Raw genomic sequence first — 16654 nt, 5'->3', positions numbered from 1 at the left:
TACTGCTTAGGGACTCTGTACCACAGGCATATCTGCAGCTTTTCAAACCTGCATATAAACATGAATAAGAAGTTTATGCATATAAGTATATGTATATAATGTGGTAATGGAAACTCGCCTCCTTTGCATGGAAAGTGATGACCATTGAGATCAAGACAGAAAAGGTAAAATCAATGTTCTCCTCATCCAAGAATAATGGAAACACTGATGTTTGCAATTCATCACTAAATCATCGGTATAATTTAACTCTTTTCTCGCTGCATGCAGTTGACAGAGGCTTGCTTTTCAGATTATTAGATCATCCTACATAAGAGAAGCTATGTAGGAAAAACCCTATTGACTTTACTGGCCCAAGAATAGATTCTTAAGAACAAGATTTATGACTCTATCTACTGCTCCCTAAAAATCTACCTATTTTGTTCTAAAGTCCGAGCTCAGGTCTCTGATTAAGCCCCATTTTTTTCAGACACTGATATTGGACAAACCTTCTACACCGGAACTGACTTTTAATAGAGGCTGCTGCACACCCAAATCTGCAGGTGACCATGCTTGCCTCCCCAAGTCTTCTGACAGACATCCCAAGATGATGTGAGTCAACATCTGGCAGTTACCTTGGCCAGGTTCTTTCCTGTCAGGGTTTGAGATGTTATCAGTGGTGGTCAGATGGAGGACAGGTACTCTCTTGCTGGAAAACTGGTTGCAGAAAGATGCTTAAGATAGTGTCAACATAGCCTTTGAGCTAATTTATTTGCTACCTCAGTGTCAATTCACACACATTTCTGTTTGCTGTCCTCAATCCTGACCCTCACTTTGTTACTTTTAGCAATGCATGCTACAGTTTTCATCATGCATCATTAGGCTAAAATTCTACAGTCAGTAGCAATTGCATTGGGTTGTAATCAATGGTGCTGAAAATATTACAGCCTTAAAAACCAAATCTGAATCCAGATATTTGAAAACTTCCATTTGTAACTGGACAGAGCTGGTCATAAGTGAGATGCAGTGGAATGCAGGGGATCAAAATCATAACATACATATGAAATTTAGCATGTTGTGACAACTAGTCTTAGAACAGGCACGTCCATGCAGCTTCTTTATAACCTTTATATTATACATAAATGTATCCAATCCTATATACGTACATATCACATGGATATCATACATGTTTTTATATACAAAGAATATGCATTATATATATATATCTATCTAAAATTGCTAACCTTTAAGTTAACTTCAGTATCTCTACAGTTATGAATTAGACTACTTATTTTTGTTTCTTCTACTTAATCTGAGAGCATGTCCTTTAATAATATGGCTTCACCTTCTTAATGACTGCAGTCATCCTAAACTCATGCCAGAAAAAACATTGCACTACAGTGCTCTATCATGTGTTACATTCATTATCTGACTGAAAGGCTCCACTCCTCCACACAATTACACTGAGGTCAAGCACAAAAATGTGTAAATGTGTGTACTTGTAATAGGAATGTGCTTTGAGGGTTAGATCTCTTTAAATAAAGACAGGAATTATCTCATTTACTTTGCCAAATCTTGATCTCTCCTTAAAACAGATCAACATCTAGCAGTGCGTATCCATGGCAGCTATCATAATAAATTCTATCTTGAAACAGTGAGGCAGTCTTCAAGGTCTGCTCTGAATCTGGATAAAAGCAGGAGACAACAAAGTGGAATAATGGTTAACTATAAGACAAACAAATTAAAACTATACAGTAAAGGAAGCCATAATATTACAAATGGACTGCAAATGTTTAGTGTATTTTTTAAATGTAGAAATTAAATTAGAAAAGCACATTTTGGCTTTTTTTTTCTATCCTGAACATTTGTAGTTGATTTCTATGTGTCGAGGTTGTTTTTTATTTAGTTGAATAGGATCTGTGTTCTCCTAGGGATGTCCAATGTCTTGGCAAGGGCACAAAGGTCTGTAGGGCAGGAAGGCTGAAGAACTGAGACTGGGGTTTGATGTATGCATGCGTATGAAAAATGCAGTGACTGGAAACCATCTGTGCAATGGGATGCCTCTGTGTTGTACAGATGAAACAAAGACATTTCTCTAAGCTCAGCAGCAGGCAAATAAGCCTCTGAAGTCCAAATGCAAAGAAGTCAGCAATAACGAAGTCAGAGAGCAGGTACTGAATCTACGGGCATATTTCTCTAACTGAACTCGATGGCTGTGTGTGCAGGCTGAAGGAAGGTTTCTTTCATGTTTGCAATTGCCCCAAGTATTCAATTACTGGTCTGGAGGTCTATAAAGCAGTTACAATCAAACCTCTCAACCATCTCATAGAAAACCAATTATGTTCATAGCTGAAGCTGAATAGTCTCTGTTTGGCTAAGTTCTGTGCTAATTGACATTACTGACATTCTGTACTGACTGACTGCCAGTAGGGTTTGTTATAACGCGTGTTCAGTGGAAGGGTTCAATCCATCTCCCATAGGCTACCTTTGTACTAGTAAGTTGCACAGTACCAGAGAATATTCCTGTATACTGAAAATAACTGGTGTAGGAGGGTTTGTTCATACGGATGAGGGGTCTCCTGTGATGGTTGACTTGGATGCTAGAGAAAGGTCCATGGAACATTTGATTCACTAGTGTCAATATAGCAATAGACTCCAACGAAAAAAATCTATCTTCCTTCCCATTGAGGACAAACCAGTTCTCATTCTGGGCAGAATGTGGTCAGCAAGTTGGTGGTAAAATTCATCCTGATAAAAAACCCAGGATCTGTTTGCATGTGTTTCATCATCCTTCACAATTTAATAACTATTCCTAAAGTACATTTATCAGTGAAATATGAAGTCTGTGGCCTTATCATAAGTCTCAAATATGTGCCCCACCTGCCCATAGTCCTTGGGAGGATGACAGTTGTCTGACACCTTACAAAACCCAACAGCGGCCATTATTTGGGGTTTCTGGACATCCCTGGCAATGCATATCCACGGAGGAATAGATTCCTGCTCCAGTTTCACTCTTTGCACATCCCAACAACAAAAGGTTGTAATTTTGAGGTAGAGTCAGAGTTGCGTGACATAGATGAGAACTACCCGGTGTGTTGAGTTTGTTGAAGAGTGCTTCAAGACACGCAGGCATGTTAAACTGTTAAATGAAAAGTGTGTTTTACTGTGTGCTGTAGGGGAGCCTTAGAGAAGAGCAGTCAATCTCAATTAATGTGAAAAGAATCTGGCCACGCGTATATTGAAAAAGGTTTGCTTTCTGCCATCAAAGTGCTTCCCAGCTGGATGCTGTTAATAAATAATCGTCTGGTTTCACTTACTGCCTTGAAGTTCAAAATATTCACGCTTTATGGGTAGTCAAACAAAGTAGAGAGCAGGAAGATCAGAAAATCTGAGTTACCATTCATGGATATTGCAAGTCATTTTATACAACCCGATAATACGGGAGATAATTACTACAGTCATATGTAAAAGGTTAAAGTTCTCCAACTGTTGCCTGCACTGGAGGGGCCTTTCTTTTAAATTTTCTCCAAAGGTCCTAATTCTGGAAGTTGACACTTTCATCTTTATCAAAGACCTCTTGGTGTTTCTTTTGCTAAAATTATCTCTTGATACTACATAATGATCTGTTAATCCTTTTATTTAGGACACTGTCATACTCATGCAAACAAATGATTATATTTCACTTCAGTACATTTTATTTAGTTGAAGGCTATATATCACAGTTCACCTAATTTGAGTTTCCTTTAACCAGAATAAAATCCAGTCAGGGAAAGGGAATTGATGCAATTAGGATTTGTCCGCTTCATTACATTTTATACATACAAACATGTGTTGCATTTATTTTCTAGAACCTATTTGTTGTGAAAATTGTTTCATCACCATTAGGATAACCAAAGATGCCTAAAGGACTTGGATGCTCAAATGCTGTTTGCTTTTCTCCATTTGCTTCTGCTTACTGCAGAAGTTTCCCAGTGGAGAAAAGTCTGGGAAGTGTTTAACAGAGGTCTCACCTCAGAAATGTTATGCTCATTTTTTTCTGCTCTAAGATTCCAAGAGTTCAGGATATGGAATAAATTTGCACATGTTTAATGTTTCCAAGGTTTTATTCTGAAAGTCTTGAGCAATTCCTTCCTTCTTAATATGTTCGGACTTTCTTTCTCGGCAGCTGGTTTCTAGCCCTTTTCTAGAGGGCTATCTAAGATCAGTCATAGGAGTCACCTTGAATCCGCATTTGCACCTCAGTATCTATGACAAAAATTAAAAGTCAAAGCCCAGTTTTATCAGCTGAAGTCAGAACTCTGAATGGTTTTCATTTCAGCTCAAAACTCATTTAAATCAGGTCCAGCCTTGGGCGTTTGAATTATAAACACTTTTTCATTTGTAACCTCACTGATCTTTTGAGCAGATGAAAAAGCCTTATGAAAGACAGGCCTCAGCCTAGCTAAATGGTCAAGTAAAGTACTTGCCTTTAAGGTGACCTTACCCGTACCATCACAGCTAAGGTTTTTGTGCCAACACGACGAAAGATTATCTTCTGTCTTCTGCGCAGCTATAGACCATGCTTGCCTTATTAACTAAATAAGATGCGATAGGATTCTTCCAGTAAAAGCTGAAAGGATAGTAAGAATAATATTAAACAGTAGCAATTCCCCCCACTCCTGCCCACCACCTCCCTCCCTTCCCCCAGAAATCCTTGTGATCTTTTAAAAACATGTGACGTAATTTCTGATGAAATACTGATTTTTGATATAGTCTCTAGATGTAGATCTTTCCACAGGGTTGTCTGACCTAATTTAAACAATGCATTTGAAGGCAGCTGGACGTAAGAACCTGGATGTTGAAGGAGGGAGAAGGCCCTGCAAATAGGGAGCTGAGGACATGGTGACAGCAAAAAATGTGTTGAAGAATGACAGATAATGACATGAGACCTAGTTTATTCAAAAAAATATATGTCTTATGATCACACTTGTCAGTGTACATGGACATAGCAGGTTGCTCCTCATCAGTAGGGACACATTGAAGCCTAAGGATGTTCTTGAAGTTGGACTGCAGCTCAGACAGAACTGCATTACACACCCTGAATATTCCCTGACAATGAGATTCATTACAGTCAGCAAACAGCTTGAGCTAATTAATAGGGATGTGGTCTTTGGTGCATTTACGTAACGATTTCTAATCCTGAGTCATGCACATAGTGAAAATGAGAGGGTTCATAGAATCACAGAGCTGCCTAGCTTGTGGGAGACTTTGAAAGATCATCTGGTCCCACTTTTTATAGGAAAAGAAGCCTAGATAGGATTATCTAGAACCCTGTCTATCTTCATCTGGAAAACCTTCAGCAGTGGAACCTCCAGCAAGTCCCTGAGACAGTTGTTCCCGTTCACTCAACTGTTTAGAGACAGATGAAGTGGGCAGACCTGATGTTATTATCACTTTTAAGATGGTACGCCAGTGGTCAGAGCACTTACCTAGGACATCAGACCTTTAGGCTAAATACTTCTCGTGAAAGCATAGTAACCTTGAAATAGGAGACAGTTCTGTACACAGCATTGTACCTCTCAGTTATAGAAGTGTTGCCACCCATTTTTAGGGACTGCATCAGTCCCTGGTAGGGAGAGTTTATGCATGATCTCATAATATTGATAAACACACTCAAATGGAGAAGGACCATTTTCCTCTGGGTCTGGATTTGATGTGAAGCTTCTTTTTTTATCAGTCCCAAGCCACACAGGACACTGAAGGGCTCTGTTGAGCTCTGCTGAGGTGCAGACCTGGCTGAGGCTTCTCATATCTCTGCAGACCCAGCTGGGGAAGAGAAGGTTGTTGATTACCCATGTGAACTCAGGCACCACTTTCTTGCCTAATTTAAATTTTAGACTTCAATGTCCCATTTTTGATCAGGCTAACAGAATGTATTAGTCCACTAAAAAGAGATAACGTGCTTAGTTTAAAATACATAGATCATAGGTAAATATCTTCTTTGAAAGAAATGAAAGATTTCCTTGTAAATATATGCTTATATAGCATGTATTTTAGCTGTACATGTAAAATACGCTTTGGATGGACCTGGTCTGCAATCATTTATATTCTTCTAGTGACAAAGTATTATTGTTTGGTGAGATTACACTGCCTGATAACCAAATACGTATTTTCAAAGCATTAACAAGGAGTTTATCTACTATTCTAGACAAAATGGTCTGCCTGTTCAAGGCAGTAAAATTCCTGTCTTGCAGAAGACACAGTTCTGACTCTATCAAGAAGCAAGACCAAAATTCATAGCTGATTTCAGCAATGAGCGTCCAGATTTTGCAAAGAGACTTTTTTTTTTACTAAATATTTATCTGAGAAGTACACAGCTAAAGACCAATTTAAAGAAAATAGTTCTTCAACATTGCTTCTCTGCACCAAACAGGAAAGCTTATCTGCTTCCTGGGTTTGTTTTCTTTTCTTTTTTCCCCCAAATTTACCTACCACAAACATTTGGTGTATGAAATGAAGTCTAATTTATTTGTGCTCATTTTGATTCATTTCAATAGTTTTACGGTTGGTCTTTATAAAAATTATTAGGAATATATAGAGCTGTGAAAAAAATATAGAGTCATTTCTTTGTGCTTTAGTGTATGAAATAAGCTGGCGATCTCAGCTCAGTTCCCTGTTAAGAAAAAGTGTTGTAATTGAAAACAATTAAAAAACTTTCTCTTGAAAAGACCATATTCCATTTTAGAAATCAGCAAATGAAAGAAAAATTATGTTTGAATATGTTCATTTTAATAATTCTCCTATGTCAGTGTCAGTTGGTAACAACCATGTGCAGTAGAACATTTGCCAATTTTGAAAATATTCATTACCAATTAATGTAAATTTTTATATTCTGTTCCAGCTTATCCACAGCCCTTTTGTTATCAAAAATAACAAAAATATGTTGATAAAACATGTGAAATAAAAGCACATGATGTAGGATCCTGAATTCAATAATACACATTTTGAATAGAGGGCACTCATCTCAGTATTTACAAATCAGGCTAAAATAGAGGGATAAGACATTTATAAAACAACTACCAAACAGATAATTAATTCATCAAAGTTGTGGGTAACTTCTCTATAACACATACAAAAATTGTAAAAACTGAAGCAATTTAATGTGAATAACAGCCTTACAATAATGTTCAGTAAAACACAGACATTTTGTGTTGAGAGGTCATATTCTGGGCTTGATGTTGTTTTTCCTTGAAGGTAGGTTTGTCACTTATCTTCAATAAAAGCAATTTCATTCAAGTAATAAAATTTGATTAATATTTTTCATTCAGACTATGTTATCTATTAGCTGGTGAACTCTGGACAGCCTCTACTAGTACTCGGCAGCTCTCACACTGTGTTGTTCTTGAATTAACCAGGGGCAATGTCCCACATCACTTTCCTTCATGATCATGGTTGTGTAGCATTGTTTCCATAAAGTAATTTTATGAAAGAGATTGTATGTTTTATGGTTTTTTATATCTTCTGATTTTTGTGAAAATGAATGAAAGGAAAGAGGAACACTGGTTTGAACCTGCAATAACCAAATAGAAAGGTTTGGATTAAGTTTCAGATGAATGGTCAGTTCTTTGCAGATGACAGCAAATGTTCCTTGTTTTCCCAGTTCTTGTACCATGATTTAAAACTTGTCTTTTAAAGATTTCTTTTTTTTCAAAGGATTTCTCAGAATTAATCTGGGTTAGAAATTAAGTAATTTATCATTTTAGTAAATTCTGTTTCACAAGGAGCAGATCCTTGTTTTGTTCAGGAACATAGAAATCTTTAGTCGCATAAAAGACAACATTTTTGATAGACAGTAACGGAACCAAATCTATCTGGAACAGATTCCTAAGTCACAGTTCGTGCTCACAGTTCACAGTCATAGTGATTTTTTACACGACGGGGAACAAAACTCCAGTCTGACTTACAGATGGATCTGTTTGAACTGTGAAAGATGTTTTCTCCTCAGGATAATGTACTGAATTTATACGAATAGTAATTCCAAACATAACTACTCTGGCTATAGGTAATTTAGCTTGGTCACATGTGACTGATTTTATTAATTTTCATCTTCCCAGGGCAGGTATCTAACAACATACACCTTTGAAAATGTTCTTAATGTCTACACTTATTAAAGCAATATATACCACCATAACCTCACATCAGGGCATTTCTCCAGCCAGATTTAGTTTATGGAAATGAATGGAATTCTATTGTTGCCAAATGTATCTTAACTCAAACTGGTATCTGTTCCTATAATTCAACCAGTGAGCTCCCATATATTTTGAACAAGAGAATTTGCCTTTGAGAAGGGCACACTTAGAATAGCGGTAAATCCTTCAACACGCCATATAACATCGTGCATTTATTCCTTGATCCTGTCTTTGAGAGGCTTCTAAGTCAGTTACAGGCCAAGTGGGCTATATTAAACAGCTGAGTTTGAAGGGTCACAGATATTAAACCTAGGCAGAGTAAATCCAATCTCTTTTTAGTTTATAATAACTAACTGATGAATACACCTGTTCATTTTTTGATCAAAACAGGGATCTTGGTGTGTTATTTCTTTATTTTTAAAGAAATTTTCTCAAATATTTTTTTTAATTCTCAAAGCTTCCATGCCATTTTTTTTGTGTGGAAGAGTCCTAGGTTACTTCTGTGTTTTTAAGTGAGAAACCAGAAGCAAGTCATAGATAGAACTGAACTCCGGAGTGATGCAAAATAGTAAATCTCCTGAGAGCACAAAGGAAGGCAACGTTTCCTGGGCCAAGGAAATCAAAATAGCCATTGTCATCTTCCTGCTTTTTCTATGCTCTGGAGTAGACAGAATTGCTACCTCCCTCTTAGGAGCATGCTAACTGCTACTAAAACGCTGGTATCTTCTTTTCCTAGCATCAGCAGTGGTCATGGATGTCAAACATCCATGTAACTGGTAAGAGATGCAGCTTTTATTCCTTTCCACATGAATCTCTTGTACCATGCCCTGTCTTCATTTTGAGACTTCTTACCACCCAGAAGCAGTGAAGACCCCAGATATGCCAGCCCCTGTTTTCCCCTCAACTGAAAAACCTTTCATGGAGCAGTGGGACAGATATGCTCCGAGGATCCCCAGGCCTATGTTCTGTCTGTAGGCAGGGGGAGGGCACATTAGGATGCACTGGATTGCACCTCCTCTTTCAGTTCTTCCAAGGATCTTCTCCTGGCCAGCACTTGTCAATTGTCCCCACTACTGTCAGGGATCCCAGCAATCATGTGTCCCTTCCCTTGTCTCCAGTTCTCTTCCAGGAGCAACAGATGCAGTACAAGGTATGCTGCTTTATTGTACCCTCTGTGCCCCTTGGATCCCTGTTTGAGTCTTCAGTCTTCACATTGTTCCTCCTTGTGCTTCTTTCCTCACAAGTCATTTCCCAACTGGGGATGGCTAACAGCAGGGGTTAGGGCAGAAAGGAAAGGGACAGTTGATTCCAGCTCCAATTGTGTGTTGAGCTGTGGCTCCATCCTGATGCCAGCCCTTGAAGTGGTTGAGAACACCAGTGGGACTTCAGTGGTATACCAGCTGTGGAGCTCTCTATTTCCCTTATACAACAGACAAACACAGAACAAAACCCTCAAACCAGTAGTTGCTACCTCTATCCTTCCCACTACATATAGCAGAAATGGTAACGTCAGTTCTGACTTTCAGACTGTATTTCCAGCTACCCATCCATGTCTGTTCCTTCTCCTCTTTCAAAGGGCAGGAGTGGGCAGCCTTCAGTCCTCATGTGTGGAAGGTGTTGTCTTAGAGTTGTTGATATTTTAATTTTTATAGACTTTAGAAGTAGTTATGTAGTGAATGTAGATTTTAAATGTAGCTGTAGTATGTTTCTCAAGACATTATATCTTCTGTCAGTATTTTCCAGTAGAAGTAACAGCAGTGGTCTAATGGTTGCACTATCAAACTGCTTCCCATATCAATCCCTCAGAAGTCTGTTAGCTGTTTAGTCTTCTTTTCAACGAAGAATTGCAGAAAGCACCTTAACGCCTGCACCAAAATATGTAAACATGGGCACAACAGCCTTCAACCCTGGAACTTTGGAAAGACTCCAAGGACTGTATGTGCTGTGATGAAGAAGAAGATGATGAAAGAGGGGTCCCAAATGCCCCCAGACTCAATTCCTGAAGGGGTGTGCTGAGGGGTGGAACAGGGCAGAACCGGGGAGTGGACAAGCGGGGATTGGATGGACATCACTATAAAATTGTAACACCTGGGTTGAAAAAGCACATGCAACGGTTTTGTATTCCCAGAACCTGGAAGCTTATTAAAGCTTCTGCTTTCTTATCTTATATCCTACCTAATTTGGCATGGAGTATTTTTTCTTCTTGGTCTTTTAGGCAACAAAGGGAAAAATACAATTGTAAGAAGTCTTGAATCAGAAGTTGTGATTACCTGCAATCCTTCATAACAGCTACACAATAGCTGACAGGAGAGTCCTGGATCAGACCTCTTAAAGAGCAAGTGATGTTTTCTTCACCCAGTACAACTGAAAAGAAAATGTTATACTTGATCAATCATGGTTTAATGTTCTACCAACAGCACATGACAGATTTTTCAAAGCTACTTTTCTCAGACTCTGTTGCAATCATATGCAGAAGTCGTGGCATAAAGGTACAGTGTTCCTATGATGTTTTTACACCTTATCAAAGAGTATATTCCAAATGCTACATGAATAAGTGGGTGCCCACTTGAAAACAGGATGTTAGAAGAGTATTGCAGAAGCTGGTTAGTAGGAAACACTTAACATCAGCTGAAGGCTGATGGCTGGCTCTGCTGGAGCTGCAAAAGGAATTCCATGTCGGGTTGTATCTGACCTACAGATATACAAGTTTGCAGTATGATTTTGAGACATTTTGAATTAGAAAGCATGGTTTAAAGAGGAGAAAAACCTGAAGATCTGTGAAAAAATTATCTCTCAGGGTTGTTAAAATGTGTTTCTGCAACTTCACCCTTCCAAAGGATGGAGATTAACAACTGCATTTATAACAAAGTCTTACATGTGCACAATGTCACCAAACCCTTTGTCTCTGTATTACTCGGTGGAATATAGCCCTAAGCTCCTTCTGTGTGTGTTGCCAGTGGGCCCAGATCAGCATCCTTACTTCCCCATGTGCTACAAGCATCATTGAGGAGCCCTGGGGCTTCCCAGGGCAAGATCTCATCTCTAAGCTTTGTCCCTAAGCCTAAATGGTCTCTTTTCCCTGAGACATCCCTGAACATTATCGGTCCCTTACAATCTCAGAAAAAAACCTCTGGTCCCTGAACCAAATTTTTTCATCTTGAAGATAAAGATAAAATAGGATAAGTTTTGTCAACACAGAAGAGAAACCATGAGTCATAAAACACCCTTGGCCTTATGTGGGAGCTGACTGCTCAATTTGCAGCAAAGCATAAGTTCCAGGAAGAAAATATAAAAGTGTAAAAAAGGGGCTGTGAACTAAAATCACATTCTATTTAGAGACAGGACAAAAACTTTGGTTTAATCTATGAAACACAGGCACGGTTTGCTGTTTTCTCTGAACCAATAATATTTATGTGTGCTTGTGGTAGAGATAGTAATTTAGCAGTTTTCTGTCTTGGCCAACTGCAGGGAGCAGAACAACTTCTTGAGAAACTGGTTGTGCCTGTGGCACTCAAGTGTTTCTCTCCTTCCCCCAAAACAACTTTTATGTGAAGACTGGGATTTTGAAAACCATGCAGAGCTGGCTTGACTTTCCTCCTAAATGTCACAGGAAATGCTGGAATCCACTTCTTATGTGGTTAGCCGGTGACACATACGGGCTTTGGAAACTGTATAACAACACAGATTTCCACAGGAATCTAAACCAAATGCAGCATCCTGAGAAAAGTTTCAAAGGTTGGACTGATCTTGCATGTGAGAACTGATTGTCACTTAGGATAGGTATAAGGCTATGCAGCCCCTCTCTTCTCCCCAGGAGCACAGGAGAGCTGGCAGGCTCTTTCATGCATTGTGGATGAAATCATGACCCCATTGACGTTAGTGGGAATCATACTACTGGCTGAGATGTAGCCAGGATTTTACTGTGACTGTATGCCACCCAAAATTGGAGATGCACTGAAGACTCTCTCCATTTTATTGCCCGGAATTCCATGTAATCACTTTGTCCTGCTCCATTCTCAGGAGCAGGATGTCTTTCCAAACTGCATTTTTCTATGGTTTTTAAAATTTCCTAACATTGCAGGACATTGTGTCTGTATCTGTGTCATCTGTGTCTGTATGTGTGTTGTCACAGTCCATTCTGTAACTTTCTGGAAAGGATTTTGTAAATAAATACAAGAATTGCAAAGAGGATAAAAAGATATTTTGGGAAATAGAAGATAAAATATCTTCTCAAAGGATATTTTCATTTTTTGATTGTGGTTCATCTGAAAATCACTCCTGAGAAAATCACCTAATGGGAATGAAAACAGAAGGGATTCCTTATTCATCAGCTAGAGAGTGTCAAACTCTTACTGGAAGTGTGAGATACATACAAAGGTTGGACTGAAATTCAGGAATCATCAGGTTATTATTACCTGAATAATGACAGTTAAATAGAGAAACAAAAAAATTGAGAAAAACCTCTTTTTTCCTCCATCATGGTATGACTCACTGAGGAGCCAATGAGTAGTTGGAGTTTTGATTTTTCTCATTTATTTATTGCAAATTATCATATGTAATTACAGATCTCTCTGATGCTTTAGGAACAAATATTACCTATGACTCCTGTGACCCAAAGCCGGAGAGTGACTCTTCATCTGGAACTGTAGTAGTAGGACAAAGAGTAATGGGTTCAACCTGAAAGATGGGAAATTTAGGTTAGATATACAGAAGAAATTCTTTACTGTGAGGTTGGTGAGTCCCTGAGACAGGTTGTCCAGAGAAATGGTGGATTCCTCATCCCTGGCAGTGTTCAAGGACAGGTTGGTTGGGGCCTTGAGCAATCTGGTCTAGTGGTAGGAGTCCCTGCCATAGCAGGGTATTGAAACTAGGTGACCTTTAAGGTCCTTTCCAATCTAAACCATTCTGTGATTCTATGACTCTGTGATAAATGATTGCTTCGGTTAAGGGAGGGGAGCTTCCCCAGGACACATGGAACTTCTCAAGGATCAGAGTTGCTTTTAAAGTTCCAGCAGCTCAGGTGAATAAAGTCTGGTCTAACTCTCCAGAAAGTTAAGGTAATTTTTCAAGAACAAGTATTTATTTCACAAATATATACACAAATGTATGGCACCTCGCCACATATGGATGGATGAAGTGCAAAGACCTATCCACACTCTTGCCAGAGGCAGCATCTGAAGCCCATTAAGCAGAAGCGCCTGAGAACATGTCTGTTGCTCCACGCATCTCATTGATCTCTATTGAAACTAGGACATTCAAGGAAGCTAGGATTGTTTATTCCTTATTGTTTATTTAATTGGATACAAGGGATGTTCAATGCCTTTCTCTTGCACTAATTTTACAGTCATAATGGTAAACACATCAAGGAAAACTGTAGTCTATTGCAGGCTTCTTTCCTGAGTTGGGAGATATGTGAAATAATATAGGTCACCTCTCTCTCAAAAGACTATAGAAAAATTGCTACAGTGCAATTTTAATATCAGTCTTCTAAGTGACAAAGATTCCTTTACTTATGTTTTTGATAGTGTGAGACCAAAGACTTCCAGAAGAAAATATAGTGGGTTAATACAACCTGTTATTCAGAAGGAATCTGAGTAAATTAATTAAATGCAGAAATGGTTTAGAAATGTTTGTCAATAATTTCAGAGTATTACTCAAAGGTAAAGTCATATTTAAAAGAAAGAAATAAAATGTGTCTTGATGCTCTTTTTTGTTTACTATATATCTTAAAGATTTTCTAGATATGTGCGAAGACAGTGATGATGACTCTTCTGGTTCAATGGTAAAAAACCAACCAATTTTTTCCCCAAGTATTTGACACAAGCTGTTCTTGCAATATACATGTGCAAAGACTAAATTTTTTGCATCTGTGGAGAGCCTGTGTGTTCCTCTTTAATTTCCTGTGCAATGTTTTAGAATGACATACTGAGGATTCCCATCATAACATTACCTAGTAAAAAAAACTATGAGTTGGACGACATCATCAAGTATCCTTAAAAAAATTTAGGTATGTTTAAAGAATGTCAAAACGTCCACTTCCATGTTAGGAGACTATGATGAGGTCTCTTTCTCCACAGAAAAGAGTGAAATCTCAGAACCCCAGAATACCAAGGCACAGCTGGTCCCTGGACTACTTGCACAGCTCAGAAGTGAAGTGAAGAAGTGAATAAAATGAGTTTAGCACATCCTTGCCTTCTGTGTCCCAGATGACAGTGATACTATTTTAAAATTTATGCAATTAGTTAGAAAAGGAATTGAAAACCGACTTGTGACAGGCTGGTTATACTACTCCTTGCCAAGACTTTAAATATGTGTGGAGAGTAATTTTAGAAATGTTATCTGTATAAGTTGTGCTTAAAACCCCTTGCAAGCCTAAAAGGATGTTTGGAGTTACAATTTAAAAACAGTGGGATTTAGTGCAGCAGGTTTTGGCAAATGAATCACGGCAGTTCCTACAGCTGACAAATTAATGTGGACCCGACAGACTAACATGTACCATGTGTTTATTTTGGCAGCAAATGTGGAAAAATCATTTGGAGAAAATTTGTATTATTCAACAGATTTCTATTTTTGTTTTGTTTCATGTTTTTTCCTGCCCTTAATTGAAATCACAAAGGTAAAGTTCAGAAAGTCCTTCTGATTGGTGCCATATTTATCATGTTATGAGAAACTAATGCTACTATTACATGATTTTTTCTGTATTCGGCTACCCGATCATAACAATTATCTCAACTACTAAAATGAAACAACACAGCCCCATATCCCAACTTTTAGGTAAATGAAGCAGGTAGATGTCAGACTAGAAGATGCAATTTTCACAGTTTAAAACTCATTTGAAATGTGAAGGTTTTGAGCATCTGATTTATGAAAATCCAAACATACCTGTTTTCAAGCTAGTTTATGAAAGAATAGTAGTGTTTTTCACTGAAATATTATCAAACTCTTTAACTTAGTGTTACGAAGAGTAAAATATACTAATCATAAATCATTTTAAATAATAGATTTAAAAATTTCATTATGCTCTGCTGCACAAGTTGTGAACCTGCGTTGTGAACTGAAAGGATGAGAAGGAAAAACTGTACCATACCTGGATGGAATTTGAATATTCACTGTGTCTTTTTCAAACCTTGTAACCCCCTGTCACATGTTGTGACAAAAAAAATGCTGAAAAAGAACAGCTGTTCATTTCAATAGCAGTTTGATTGTTTTTTTCCCTTTTTGACTCCTTCCTTTCTTCCTTCCTTCCTTCCTTCCTTCCTTTGTTTGTCCCGCCCTCCCCTCCTCCCCTCCTTCCTTCTTTCCCTCCCTTCTTCCCTCCTTTCTTTCATTCACCCATTATAATGAACTAAGTCAGATGTAAATGCAACATCCCTAGCAACATCAGGTCTCTCTTTTCTACAGGTTGTCATAGAGCAGTACTTTATACCTCTCCAAGCTGCTTCAATTCTTTTGTGACCATGTCTACATACCACAGAAGCTACAAGGCTATTCTTGTACACAAGAATGTTTAAATTAAAATGAATGTGTCTCAGAAAAAAAAGAAAAAAATGTTCCAACCAGTTGTGAGAATGAGCTAATTCTATGTGTGGCATTCTCTGAATTTCTACCAATTTTGTTAGGCAGGAAGTAGATTTCATGACATTAATGCTTTTCAGTCCTAAGATTTCTGACAGATGGTATATTTTGAAATTCTTGGCTTTCCCAACCCTGCTGGGCTACTTTTTTTTTTTCTTTCTTTTTTTTTTTTTTTAATTTCTTTTAAAAGTTCTGATTACAAACAGTAAATAAATAACCAGTCTTTTCCATCTGCAGAGAATTTAAACTTAGATTTCATTAGTGGCTTGGAAAGTATACTGTGGAAACTTCAGGAGAAGTGGGAGGAGGAGGATGACCTCCAGTGACCATCAGCCCTGCATTCTCTTCCTTGTGTCCTCTTTCCTCTCAGTGCGTCAGCTGGCAACATCTGTAGAGACACTGTCCTGCCACCATTCATTTGAATTCCTACATCTATATCCTTCTTTTCCCACCCTCAAGCATGGAGAGGGTTTCTAGAAGGGGTATAGTCCCTCTTTCTCCTGGGAATAGCTAATGGAGTGATCCTAGTTGTTCTATTTCTTTCTTGAATCTCATGATGGCAAGAAACAAGTTGTCGTCAGGTACAGTTAAACAATCACTCGACTGTGAGACTGTGGTCAGAATAACCAAATCCATGAAGAGCAAGAAGACTCAAGTCATGGTGACATCTAATATTTTACTTGCATTGAGTTTGAAGCAGAGAGCCAGGAAAGAAATGCAAATCAGTATCCAAGAATAGCCTTTCCTGAACATCATGGTTGTTGCTTGAGAGCTATCACTATGCCAGAAGATGTCTGAAGACATTAATTTCGAAAGGCTGGTTTCAGTCAAACCTTTCACAGCCTTATAACAATTTTACTTAACTTAATTTCCTTTTGTTTAATATAATTTCCCCTCTTTTAATTTAATTTCCCATGTTGTGTTTTAATAGAAGA

This window comes from Corapipo altera, unplaced genomic scaffold, assembly GCF_003945725.1.
Source record: "Corapipo altera isolate COAL_440 unplaced genomic scaffold, ASM394572v1 2b, whole genome shotgun sequence".
Lineage (NCBI taxonomy): Eukaryota > Metazoa > Chordata > Aves > Passeriformes > Pipridae > Corapipo > Corapipo altera.
This window is presented reverse-complemented; position numbering follows the sequence as displayed.